At 42.6% G+C, this 13,144-nt stretch overlaps 1 protein-coding gene across 5 annotated transcripts in view; it reads left to right on the forward strand.

Moving 5' to 3' along the window:
* The first annotated feature begins 3,297 nt into the window (after nucleotides 1–3,297).
* Nucleotides 3,298–13,144, forward strand: part of Sacs (sacsin molecular chaperone) — an 86,348-nt gene continuing 76,501 nt past the window's right edge. For all 5 annotated transcript variants that reach the window (XM_045154589.1, XM_045154590.1, XM_045154591.1 and 2 more), the window contains exon 1: nucleotides 3,298–3,426. The gene's annotated coding sequence lies outside the window, so the exon portion shown is untranslated. The remainder of the gene's footprint in view (nucleotides 3,427–13,144) is intronic.

Raw genomic sequence — 13,144 nt, forward strand, 5'->3', positions numbered from 1 at the left:
CCACCTATACTTCAGAGAGGATACTAATAACCAGAGTTCAAAAAGAGTGATAAAAGTTAAACACCAGAGATGGGGAGATGGCTTAGTGGTTAAGGTGCTTGCCTGTGAAGCCTAGGTCCCAGTTTTGATTCCCCAGTACCCATGTAAGCCAGATGCACAAGGTGGTGCATGCATCTGGAATTCGTTTGCAGTGGCTAGAGGCCCTGGTACATCTATTCTCTCTATCTGTCTCTTTCTCAAATAAATAAATAAATAAAATATTAAAAAGTTAAACACCAAAAAATTAAATCTTCCAATCACCAAAATGGGCTAGTGAAATGAATGGACAGCTCACAAAAGAACAAACACTAATGGCCAATAAATACTTTAAAAAAAAGTTCGGGGCTGGAGAGATGGTTTAAATTGCCTGCCTGTGAAGCCTAAGGACTCATGTTCTACTCTCCAGGTCCCATGTAAACCAGACACACGATGATGCAAGAGTGCAAGGTTACACATGTGCACAAGGGGGCACATGTGTCTGGAGTACAATTGTAGTGGCTGAAGGCACTGGTGTACCAATTCTCTCTCTCCCTCTTGCTGGGCTGGGAAGATGGCTCAATGGCTGAAGGGACTTGCTTGCAAATCCTGCCCAAGTAGTTCCAATTCCCAAGCTACCCATGTAAGCCAGACATAAAAAGAGGCCCAAGCATCTGGGGTTCATTTGCAGCAGCAATAGACCTTGGTGCACCTACATGCGCATACACATATGTACAAATAAAGCTTTTTTTTTTTTTTTTTTTTTAAAAGCATGCTCAAATGAGAGTGCCAACTGTGGGGTCTCTGTATAACAGGCAGCACTTGTGAGGGTGGGCCCCGGTTGGCTAAGCCTTACACCCCTTCCTGTCTGCCCATAGAGGACAGTGGGAAGACACTTCTGATTGATTCAAGACAGCAAAGAGGCGGCTAGGCATGGGATAGGAGGAGCTGTCCCTAAACGAACTGTGCTAGTACAGGGTAAAGGACATCCAGGGACACCCTTTGGGGTAGGGCTCTTAAACCGTCCATGGCATATTCCACACATTCACCATGGAATAGTTAGTCTCTGGAACGTGCTTTGGTTTGAATATGTTCCCATGAAAGTCCATGTGAGTCTTAATTCCTCAATCCAGAGGCTTGGAAGGCAGGGCCCAGTGGGAGACAGTGAGTGTATCTGGGTGTGGGGCCCTCACGACTGTTCAGTCATTCTCTCTGTCCCAAATGGGCTCTCCTCTCCTAGAAGTAGAGCTAATGGGTGGGTACCTCAGGAGCCACCTCTAGTGCATTGGCCACTCTGCATGACTTCACATGAGCTGAGGCAGTGAAGAGCCCTCATTACTTGCTGCTACTACATGCCATTCTTCACAGCAAACATGATTCAAGTAAATCTTATTTTTTTACTATTCCTTTGTGCTGGGTATTCTGTTATAGAAAACTAAGACATAATTTCAATATACTCAGCTGTGTCACATTCAGAAAGATCCCAAACTCAACTTCAAATGTTTAAAGGAGAAATGGTCATTTTTTGCTAGTGATTTTCTCATATTTAGGGCACTGAAGATATCAGCCCTTGGCAGAACTTTCCATATCTAGTTCATAAAAGTCACTCAACACAGCAACATTTCAGCTTTTCTTTCCCTCTTTCATTCTTCTCCAATCTTTCACAGCCCTGCCATCTGTCTGGCATCCCTTAACATACCACATCCCAGCCCTCCTTCCTGGAACAAAACAAATGACTTTTGGGACTTACCCTCCTGGGAAGGCTGTGGAAGCAAGGAATCACATGTACTTAGAATCTCTGACTCACATGGCTTCTTGGACTTTTGGCAGAGATCAAGTATAGTATCTGACTCAATAGTTGCACATCTGATTGATGATAAATGAAATGGTACCATTAGTAGTGAAGCAGCCTGAGAGGAAGTGCCCAACACAGGTCCAAGATCCCATGGGCCACAGCACGGGTATCCTCATAGCACTTGGGCGAAAATCCTAGGAGGGTTCTTTCAGACACCATTTCTCTCTGGTAGAAACTTGTCCCTTCAATCTCAGGAAACAATATGTAGGTAGCTTCTCCTACCTATAGGTTTCACATCTGGGATTTCAACAGACTTGGGATTTCAACAAACCGAAATGTACAGGTTTATTATTTTTTCCCTTGTCCCCTAAACAGCCATTTATATAGCATTCACATGGCATTATATGTTATTACAAGTAATCCAGAGATGATTTAAGGTATACACGAAGTGGTACAATGGTTCTATATAATTCTTCCTACCTCTTTTTAGATAAGGGACTTGATCATTCGTGGATTCTCATCATCTCAAGGCTCCTGGAAACAACCTCCATGAATGAGGATTGACAGATGAGTCTCCAGGAATGAATTCATGATGTGAAAAAAAATTTTTTTTCATTGATTTGAATCTTCAGAGGCACCCTGGGCAGGGCCAGACTGCAGAGGCGGGAGAGCCTGTCCCCTAGGAGCTTGTTGAGTTGAAATACTGCTTTCCCCAACAGCAGGAGCTTCCAGTCTTCAGTAGCTCGGGATAAGCCAACATTCTGAACTCCTCGGAGATAGCAGGTCATTCCACTGGACACCACGGGGGAACAGTGTAGGCAGGGGCTTGGGGCAGACCTGTGCATAAAACCAGGCACTACTGAGAGTCTGCGCCTTCATTCCCAAGAAGCAGAATTCCAACAGATTTGCTGTTAGTGGAGACATTTCATTATTATATTGACATGAGCCATTAACACTTGGAACAAGTTAGAAGGCATTTTGTGAGCTGTAGCAAGCAGTGCGAACACAATGCTAATTTATTTTATCAAAATGCATGCTGATGTGTTATTTGAAGGGGCCAAAGGGGAGGCGAGTTGATGCGCGATTTTATGTAGTAGCCCAAACTGGCCTTGAACTCCTGATCCTCCACATCCCAAGTGCCACTTCACCTGGCTTATTAATTATTATTATTATTATTATTATTATCATCATCATCATCATCATCACAGTATAGGATATACAGATTTGACATTGGTCAGAATGCTTCATTTCCCATGAGATCAAGGACACCCATATTTGAGTCCAAAGCTCCCAGCCATTAACGCCAATCTTTTGCAGCAGTTCTATTTTAAACATGCCCTCCAAAAAAAAAGTTAATCGTGGCAAAACTAAGGGGGAAAAGGACTCCACTGTGACTTTTCATCACACTGAGCCACAAGACTGCGGCAGTATTACTGACACCTAAGGTAGATGATGGTCCTATCTCTTTAAGAGAGGGGGGCGCTGTTAGGTAGGGGAGCTGTGACTGCGGCATTCTCTCCGGGCCCAGCTCTGGCTGCGGTGGCCCCTCGCGCTGGGACCTGCTGATGGCTCCAGAGGCAGACAAAGGCTCACGACCGCGAGGCTGACCGCCACCCGTGAGTATCCCAGGGCCCGGAGGGATGGCAGACACGAGGGTAACCGGGGGGGGGGGTACACGGACAGAAGGAACTCGTGGCCCCCTCGGAGAGCCCGAGGTCGGTCCCTGCAGCTGCAGGCAGGAACCGTGGGCCTCTTTCCGCGGATGACGGCGGATGGAGCATCCCTGCGTGGGGGCCGCGGAGGTGCCCCAAGGAGGTGGTCCCCTGGGCGCACTGCTGCGGGTGGGGCGCGGGCCAGACCCAGCGCGTGGGACTGGAGGTTTTGTCATTTTAATTTCCACCTCGCATGCAGTGGGTGGTTGCCAAGGGTCCCAGGCTGTAATTCACAGTGGGGACCTGACTCAAACAAAGAAAAATTCTCTAAGCAGTTTATTGCTTAATCCGTAGCAGTTCTTATTTCAATCGCATGTCCTTAAATTAGCCCGTATCTTAGTAATATAATATTATAGTGTTTGAAAATCTTTTTGTTGAAAAACATTTTTTTTTCTGATTTTCTTATTAAATGATTATTAAATTCTTAGAAAGAGTATTCTAATTTTAACAAGAAATTTTTCCCTCTTTCCTTTTTATCTTTCTTAAACAAGGTTAATATTTCAGCGTGTTGCTTTTATTTTCAATGTATCAATGATCCGAGCTCTCATTTTGTAAGTTTGATGCTGCGTTTGAGTAAAAGATGCGATGATTGCCCGTTGGTTTCCACGGCTTTTCCAGGCATAAGCTGTCCTGATCACGCACTGATGGGGCTCTTTATTTCTGAACCAACCCAGGCAAAAGTGACTCAACTCACACTAGAGCTCACTTGGCCTCATGAAAAGCAAACCTTATATGGATTTTAAGCCACTCACATAACTAGATACGGACTGGGTTAACATAGGGTTTATGTCCTGAGTTTTTCTGAGGAACCCAGGTTAGCTTTTGTAATCTTGTGAGAAATCTCACTCTGGGAAGCTGTTTTCCTTTAGTTCTCTTTGGCCATCCCTTATCCCTTTATCCTTTCTTTACCTCCCTTAGCTTTTTGGCTGGCCATGTTTTCTCCTCTGCATACATTCATCCACACCAGATTTCTCTTTCTTTCTTTTTCCTTCCTTCCTCCTTCCTTCCTTTCTTTCTTCTTTCCTTGCTTTTTCAAGGTAGATTTTCACTCTAGCCCATGTTGACCTGGAATTCGCTATGTAGTCTCAGGATGGCCTTGAACTCATGGTGATCCTCCTATCTCTGCCTCCCAAGTGCTGGGATTAAAGGCATGCTCCACCATGCCTGGCTTTAAAAATACTTATATTTGAGAGAAAGAAAGAGGGAGGGAGGGAGAGAGAGAGAAAGAGAGAGTGAGAGAGGGAGGGAGAGAATGGGCATGATAGGGCCTCCAGGCACTGCAGAGGAACTCCAGACACATGTACCATTTTGTGCATCTGGCTTACATGGGTCCTGGGGAATCAAACCTAGGTCCTCTGGCTTTGCAGACAAGCACCTTAACCACTTAAGCATCTCTCCAGCCCTCATTTTCTTTTTTTAATTAAATAGAATCTTTGTATGGGTATATCATGTGTTGGTACCATCATTTCCCTCTTCCCTTCCCCACTCCACTGAAGGCCCTCCTTAGTGGAGTTGCTGGTATTCACCATGGAGTTGTGGGTTATCAGTTGTGAGAGCGGCAGACAGTTATGAGGGGTGGGCAAAGTCTCTGGATATTCCCTCTCATCCTGTGGCTCTTACATTCTTTCTGCCCCCCACCCCACAGAATTCCCTGAGCCCTGGTGGGAATGCTTTAAGTCTACTTTAGTGATGAGCTCTCAGCAGGTTCTGAATTTCTGCTTTGATGCATTTTGAGTATTCTCAGTGTCTGTCTCCATTACCCTGGTGCAGGTTGTCAGGCTCACCATGGAAGCAGCACTCTTGCTCATCTTGCCAATTCCTTGGTGGTTTCACCTGGGCCCTAACTGCTCTGCTAAATGTGGTTCATCTGCCAGTGACTCAGCTATCTTTTCTTGTCTTGTTGATAGATTTCAGTTGTCCCCAGTTCTCACTGCTTTCTGAAAAAAACAAAACAAAACAAAACAAAACAGATTCTCCAACAGAGAGTGAGATCAGGATAGGCTAAAAGGGATAATAATTTAGAGAGGTTTTGATGAATGTAGCCTCACTTTTGGCCAAAGATTAGTGGGGCTTCTCATTGAAGTCCATAATCTTGGTCTCCATAGGATTCTGACTCCATTCCCAGTTCCAGCTATGGGTTCCTTTCCACTGAGTGGACCTCTTAGCCACTGTTTAGCCACCTAGGCTGGGTGCCATGATTGCACAGGTGTGTACATCTTTCAGGCTTTCTGCTTTCATATGCACAACATTGCTGGCCATTTCCCCAAGAAGCTCATGTAGCAATTTTCAGCACTACATGCCAAACCAGGTTTTTAGTGTTCTCATCTTCCCCTCCTATTTGTTTCTTATGCTTGTGGTATTTCTTCACATAAGAAGAAAAACCCATGGCAGCTTTGTAAGAGCAAAGACAGTTTACATCAGGAGCACCTTGCTTGCTGCTGGATTTGTCCTCTGCAGCCTTGGGTTCCAGTGCCAGCTATGCTGAATCCTCAAGCTATAGCCATCAAGACGTCACTTACCTTCGGTGCCTTACTTTCTTTCCCAGGCAGTGGTATCCATTGACACATAATTGTGGTAGGGATGAGACTAGATGTGTGTCAAGGCATCAAGCATGAAACTTGGCACAGTGTAGCTGTTTAGTAAGCCTTTGACATGTTGCCATCATCCACTCATCTCTACCCATCTCCACGATAAGAAAAATAGTTTCACATACTAGTTCCCCAAAAGAATGAATTTTGAAATGAACTTTTGGCTGAATACATTGTCAGTACTATACAGATCCTTCCATCCATCTACGAACACACTCATATATGTATATACACACAGTTCTTGCTGTGAGCTAAATACTACCCATTCTTCTACCAATCTGTCCTCACACCTTTGGCTTACAAAAGCAGTGCTATAATTTCCTTGTTGCCACACTGTTATTCTCTGGAGAGTAGGAAGGACAACCCTCTATTGCACACCTCTCCATAAACACATCGGGTTGGCAGCAGCAATGACAGTATTGGCTGTGCCTGCCGTGAGTCCAAACGTGGACTGCTGAATGTGAGTGATGCACAGGTGGTGCCCCACTGCAGGTGAGCAGGGCTTTCTGTTCTGACCTTGGTAGCCAGGGCAGCAGTACACTCTTTAAAGATACTGTCAATCCTGTGACCATTTTAATTTGTGTTTTCTTTTCTCCTCACTCTTTCCTTAAGCTCTATGCTTCGTGTGCATTGTGTCAGACTTCAATGTCTAGGAGGCAGTCACAATGAAGCTGGAAAAAAACACTGGAGTGAAGACCAGGACTTGTGGCTTTCGCTCTGCTAGACTGAGAAAAAAGTCATTTAATTTCATTGCTAAGAAGTCTGTGAGAGAGAATCTTTAAATTTCCTTTGTGTTCTGTGCATGTGGTTCAGCGGTCTCTCTTGGGCTTATCCTCATTTCATGAGTTTGATATAAGTAAAATACTTTCACCTGTGTGTTCTCTTCTGATTCTCATAATAGGCTTATGAAACAGGCAGCCTCATTTTGTGGATTATAAAATGTAAGATGAAGAGAGAACAAAAGACCAACTAGTTATTTTAGGCTGAGTAGATGTAGCATTTCTTGCTAAAGAGCATTGAGTTCTCAAACTGCAGATGCTGAGCTCTGGTCCCTGTGCTTCCTGGTGCCTTTTCTCTTGTCACTTAGGACTTAGGGGAATAGGAAGCCCAAGAGGCCATTGTGATCACCAAGAACTATCTTTAGTTTACTTATAGCAGTGTACAGACATTTGTTTTAAATACTCTGGATTGTATCATGAGTCTGTTACCCGAGCCAGAAAATGAGGGCTTTATAGTGCCTGTGTTCCAAAATGGTAACATTTTAAAGTAAGTCAGGTATCTTAATATCATTATAGATGATCATTTAAATTCCATAAACATCTTTGTTTAATTAAAGTACTGAGACTGAGCAGTAGAAAGGAGCATATATTTGAATCTAATAGATATCCAGAATTTGTGCACATTTTTACATAGTAGGCTTAGCATTTCTCCTTGTTTTAACATGCTAATGCATTTAACCATTAAAAATTCTAATGAAAACTGGAGAGATGGCTCAAGGGTTAAAGGCACTTGCTTGTAAAGCCTAATGGCCCAGGTTTGATTCCCTAGTACCCATGTAAAGGCAGATGCATAAAGTAGTGAATGCATCTGGAATTCGTTAGCAGTTGCAAGAGGCCCAGATGCATTCATTCTCATTCTCATTTTCTCTCTCTCTGTCTCTCTTTCACTCTCCTTGCAAATAAATACATAAAAATATTTTTTAAAAAATCTAATGTGATTACAAGATAAAATACAGGAAATATTGCATGACATACACAAATATTAATATATCTATTGTTTGAAATTGAAACAACTAGATAGGTGTATTTATATTTGTAAATTTAATTGCTAAATCTAGTGATAGTGTATAAGGGGGTACTTAATGATGTATTAAACAATAGTTACTTTGCATTTAAAGTTATTAACTTGTCAGATCTTGAAGCTTAACACAAATCTCCACTAGTTTTATTTATTTTAACACTTTCTAGAATGGGGGATTGAACTCAGAGGCTTACACATGCTTGGCAAGTGCTCTACCACTGAGCTATATGTACACACCAGTTTTATGTACTAATGTTTTGTTTATCAAATGTTTATGCTGAGTGACCATCCTAGGAAAATTCTTATCTCAAAGAACATCATTGTGTTTGGCTTACGTTTATATTGCCCAGAGACCTTGCTAAGAATGAAAAAAAATATCCTCCAGATATAATGAATTTATTTGGAGTCAGACTCAGTTTTGAAAGCAGGCTCTTCCTCACAGTAATTCTGACAGTTAACCTCTGGGAACCTTAGTTTCCTCCTCTTGAAATGAAATTGAGAATTGATTGACAATTCCATCCTAGGGATCAAGTGTCAGGCACACCAGCCTCTGGCATAATGGGATGTGATAGGTCCCTCCAAAAAAAGTTAACTTTTATTTTTTTTTAAATATTTTTTATTTTTTTTATTTGAGAGCAACAGACACAGAGAGAAAGACAGATAGAGGGAGAGAGAGAGAATGGGCGCGCCAGGGCTTCCAGCCACTGCAAACGAACTCCAGATGCGTGCGCCCCCTTGTGCATCTGGCTAACGTGGGACCTGGGGAACCAAGCCTTGAACCGGGGTCCTTAGGCTTCACAGGCAAGTGCTTAACTGCTAAGCCATCTCTCCAGCCAAAGTTAACTTTTAAACAGATGGTGGAATATCTTTGTGCATTCAGAAAGATAGATTGTACCAGTCAGCGCCTGGCAAGCAGGGTGGATTTTAATCTATATTAATGTGATTTTTATCAGTTTTTCTGAGATGGGAGTCACATGCCATAGTTTGTGTACTATTACGCTTATGAACATTCTCATTTGAGAGAAAGGGTTGGGGTTCTCTGTCAGTGCAAGCTCCACTCTGACTCACACAGTTAGCTCTGCTGTTGGCTGAAAAGCTGACACAGGACCACGTTGATTCTGGATCTCCCATACACTCAGATGTGTTCATGACCTGAGCATTAAGTTTCATGCACATTTGGGCCATGTGTACATAAAGGGACTAAACTACTCACTGTTTATTGAATGCCTTCTGTACCCATGGTCCAAAACCTGACAGGAAGCATCAAAGAAGAAAAAGGCAGGCATGAGGAACTGCCAACACCAAAGGGATTTACAACACCAGAGGCTTCATGTAAATGTTTTCTAACTTGGAAAAGTCTTCATTGCCCTACTTGCTCCTTGAAAGGCTAAGTGCACAGACTCTGGGAATACCACTCACCTTTCAGCATCTCCTTGTGGGGCTGTGTAAATGTATTTTATATGAGCAGTCAATTATAGAGGTGTACATAGGAGGCCTCGTGGTGACCGTGACCTTTCCTATACCACACCTAGGTACCCAGCGCCATCCTTACCACATCTGCACTGCCCGTTCTGTCTTAGATTTTGGCCTGTTGTCTTATAGGGTGAATGCGTCTGACTTTTCAACATTGTAAAAATTCCACTTTAAGCCAATTTGGTCTTTGCTGACTCACGTTTCACTCTGACCTGAGAGGATGGGGGATTCCAGTGGAGACTTCCTGAGGGTTGGAAGTTTGTCTACATTTGGCTTCTTGTTTTCCGTGTTGAGGACTTTGCAGGATAAGTTTTTACCATGCACAGAGGATTCAGCTGTGTCTATTTGTCAGCAATGTAGGTTTTCAGTTTTCATCCACAGAATGAATGTGCACCTGCTCTCAGGAGACCGCCAGGCGCCAGCCTGCTCCGCCTGCTATAAATGGTTGACTGTTTCTAGGGCCATTGACGCTATTCTGATAGGCGAGCTGCAGAGGCTGCTCTGCCCTCAAACACTGCAGTACTGAGAAGGCCATAGGGAGCTTTGTTTGCCTCCCTCCCCATTCCACACCACCCGGGATGGGGGCTATGGTTAGTTTGTAGTCTCCAAATAAGGTGAAACTGAACAGTCACCTTACACTGACAGAAAGGACATCATACTGAAGAGGGTAAAGTAGTAGGGTGGTCCTGATTATAATGTTTCCCCATCCTCATGGAAAGGCTTTTCGTGTCATTTCCTTTGGTGACCGCCAGGGGTCCGCGGTTTAGTTCTTAGGAAGTTGGCTTTGCCCTCCTGCTTCAGCTCACTTTAGAACCCCTTCATCTTTGCCCACAGCCCCCTGCTTACCTTACTAAAGAACGACTTTGGGTTAAAGGAACACGATCAGTTGTTTTTCAGGATCGTAACTTGGGCTTGGATTCTCCTGGGTATTTGTCTCAAGCTGTGTCCCTCAAAGTCATGTCACATCAGTTAGTAAGCGGAGCTGGCATGTTTGTTGTCCTACTCCTCATGAGAGAACATACGCAGTGCCAAATCCTACTGTGGGTGAAGCCCGGGTTGCCAACATGGGACATTTTGCTGTGAAGAATAAGGTGTTACCACATGGGTGCCAGTAAGCCATAGACAACAGCTCCAGGTTTCAGGGCCAAATGAACAATTGATCACAGATGGTGATGAGGGTGTCAGCCCTGTCCCCTCCCAGCCATTGCATGGTATCCATTGTTTGAGCTTGAAGGGAGTAGGCACAAATGATCATGAACAAATTTCACATCATTTCACAGGTTACAAGACATTACATGAGTAAAAACAGTGACATACAATATTTGTAAACACCTCCACTTAATGAGGTATTTTAGATAGTATTTAATTTGGTCTTTATGCTGTTTGTGGATAGCACATAATCTTGTTTTATATATGTGGAAAGTTGGCATGAAGAGATGTGGGATTATCAAGGTGTGGCAACTGGAAGGTTCTAAGGTTACAATATATGACAGGTTGCAGAGCAGCAGCTTTGTTTTCCTCTGGGGAAAGTAGGGAGGACAGGAAATGGCATTTGAATACCTGTACCATGTCCCTTGGTATCTTCAGGGGCTGGCTTATAGTAGTCTCTTTAATTTTCAATTTCTGATGCATGTTACTTTTTATTCCCAACATTTTTTTCTAACCTCTGCTTTACCATGACCAGTTTTTTTTTTTTTTTTTTTTTTTGTCCAGCTTGTTATTTGTTTATTTTGGTTTTTCATGGTAGGGTCTTGCTCTAGACCAGGCTGACCTGGAATTCACTGTGTAGGCTGGCCTTGAACTCACATCGATCCTCCTACCTAGGCCTCTTGAATGCTGGGATTAAAGGTATGTGCAAACCACACCTGGAAGAGAAAGAGAGAGAGAGAACAAGAGGTGGGGGGGGGGAGGGAAGGAGAGAAAGAGAGATAATAGCGGAGATACTGGACAAGGTCACCACCATGTTTCAGCCTAGGTTTGTTAGAGCTCACTGTGTCATGGTGATTACCCCACCCTTATCATTCCGGAAGGTCATTTAACTGGGCAGATCAGGGTGATCAGGAGAGAGACTGAATCATGGTTTTAGTAGTACATGGGGCACAATCATCTTGTACAGTTACAGATGACACAAACAGGTGAGTTACTTGAGTTACTCAAAAGTTCATTTTTGGTAATGAACATGTCACTGCCCACAAAAAGGACAGTTTCAGTCCTCTGCCACAGGGCTCTGTACTGTTCTGCGACATTACCAAAACTACTATTGACTTCAAGCTCATCAGTATTTCAGATTATAGAATGTAATTTTTTGATGAACTAGAACGAGTGATTCAGCAAAAGTACATACTGCACGGATATGCGGAACTGCATGAAGCAGTGCTGTTTTCACTTACTGCAGAAGTTCCTGCAGAGGCAGAGCACCACTGTGAGGTCACCTGTGCAGGCCAGGGACGTGTGGGAAGGAGGTGGGGAGGGGGGCTGCTTCCAATGTAGTCCATTCCTGACTTCTCCTCAATCACATCTTCTACCATAGAGATTCCTTCAAGACCTTCGTCTATTGCCCTGCAATCCACACCTATTTTATGGTCATAGTTCACATGAGATTTATTTAACAAAAATGTTTTTACTTTAAATGTTATTTTAAATACATATTTGGGGCTTGCTGTAAGCTCAGTGGTAGTCTATAAATTTAGAATGCATGAGGGCATGGGTTAGATCCTTAATATACAGAGGAATAAGAGGAGATGGAGAAGCAGGAAGAGGAGACAAAGACATATTAGTTTGCTTGGTTAGTTTTGTTTTATGAGTTTTGGTTTTGCTATGTATTTCAGATTGGCTTCAAACTTACCATCTTCCTGTCTCAACCTCTTAGTGCTGGAATTATAGGAGTGTACTGTTATGTCCAGCCTGAGAAGACATGCTTGGATGGATTCCTATTCTCAGAATCATTGATAGGATTTACAACAAATATACTTGTCTGCAACGGAATTTTAGATATGTTAACAACAGAATTCCTATTCTGGTTCTCTTGATTTAGAGAGAAAGGAATTGATCCTAGTTCTCAACTTCATAATACTTGACCTCATTTACTCTAAAGATGCCAAATGGAAGAGTCTAATTTTAGAAAATCTATTATTATAAGCAAGGCTTCTATCCTCATGCAAGTGTAAACCCTTAACTTAAATTTCTAATTTTAAACTTGAATACAGACTTTCCCTAGTTCTTGACATGTAACAATTCAAGTGTCATGGTATTAGATTCTGTGAAAAATAATAGAATTTGGGATTTATTTGCTTAAATTAAATCTCAGAATGCCCAACTAATTTTTTAATTATAATCAATTTGCTGGAAAGTGTTTTCAGGGAAGAGTTTACTGTGAGTTTTGAGTTCTTTTCCTTGTTTTTACTAATCATCCAAGAATCTAAAATGACTTAATACAATTTAAATTATGAACCCTAATGTAGCCTAATGGTAGATCCACCTGTCTAGCATGCACAAGACCCTGATTTCTAGCCCCAGAACCAACAAAATGAGTAAATAAATAAGCCATTGGGTAGTAAAAACAGAAGATTAATTGTTTACAGCTCAGTCCATCATTTCCTTCTTGGTGACTTTAAACATTTACTTTCTTTTTAATTATTTATTTTTAAAATCTTGTTTATTTATTTATTTGAGAGCAATAGTCAGGGAGAGAAAGATATATATATATATAGAAACAATGTGCATACCAGGGCCTCCAGCCACTGCAAACGAACTCCAGATAC

The sequence above is a fragment of the Jaculus jaculus genome, chromosome 7 (genome assembly GCF_020740685.1).
Source record: "Jaculus jaculus isolate mJacJac1 chromosome 7, mJacJac1.mat.Y.cur, whole genome shotgun sequence".
NCBI lineage: Eukaryota > Metazoa > Chordata > Mammalia > Rodentia > Dipodidae > Jaculus > Jaculus jaculus.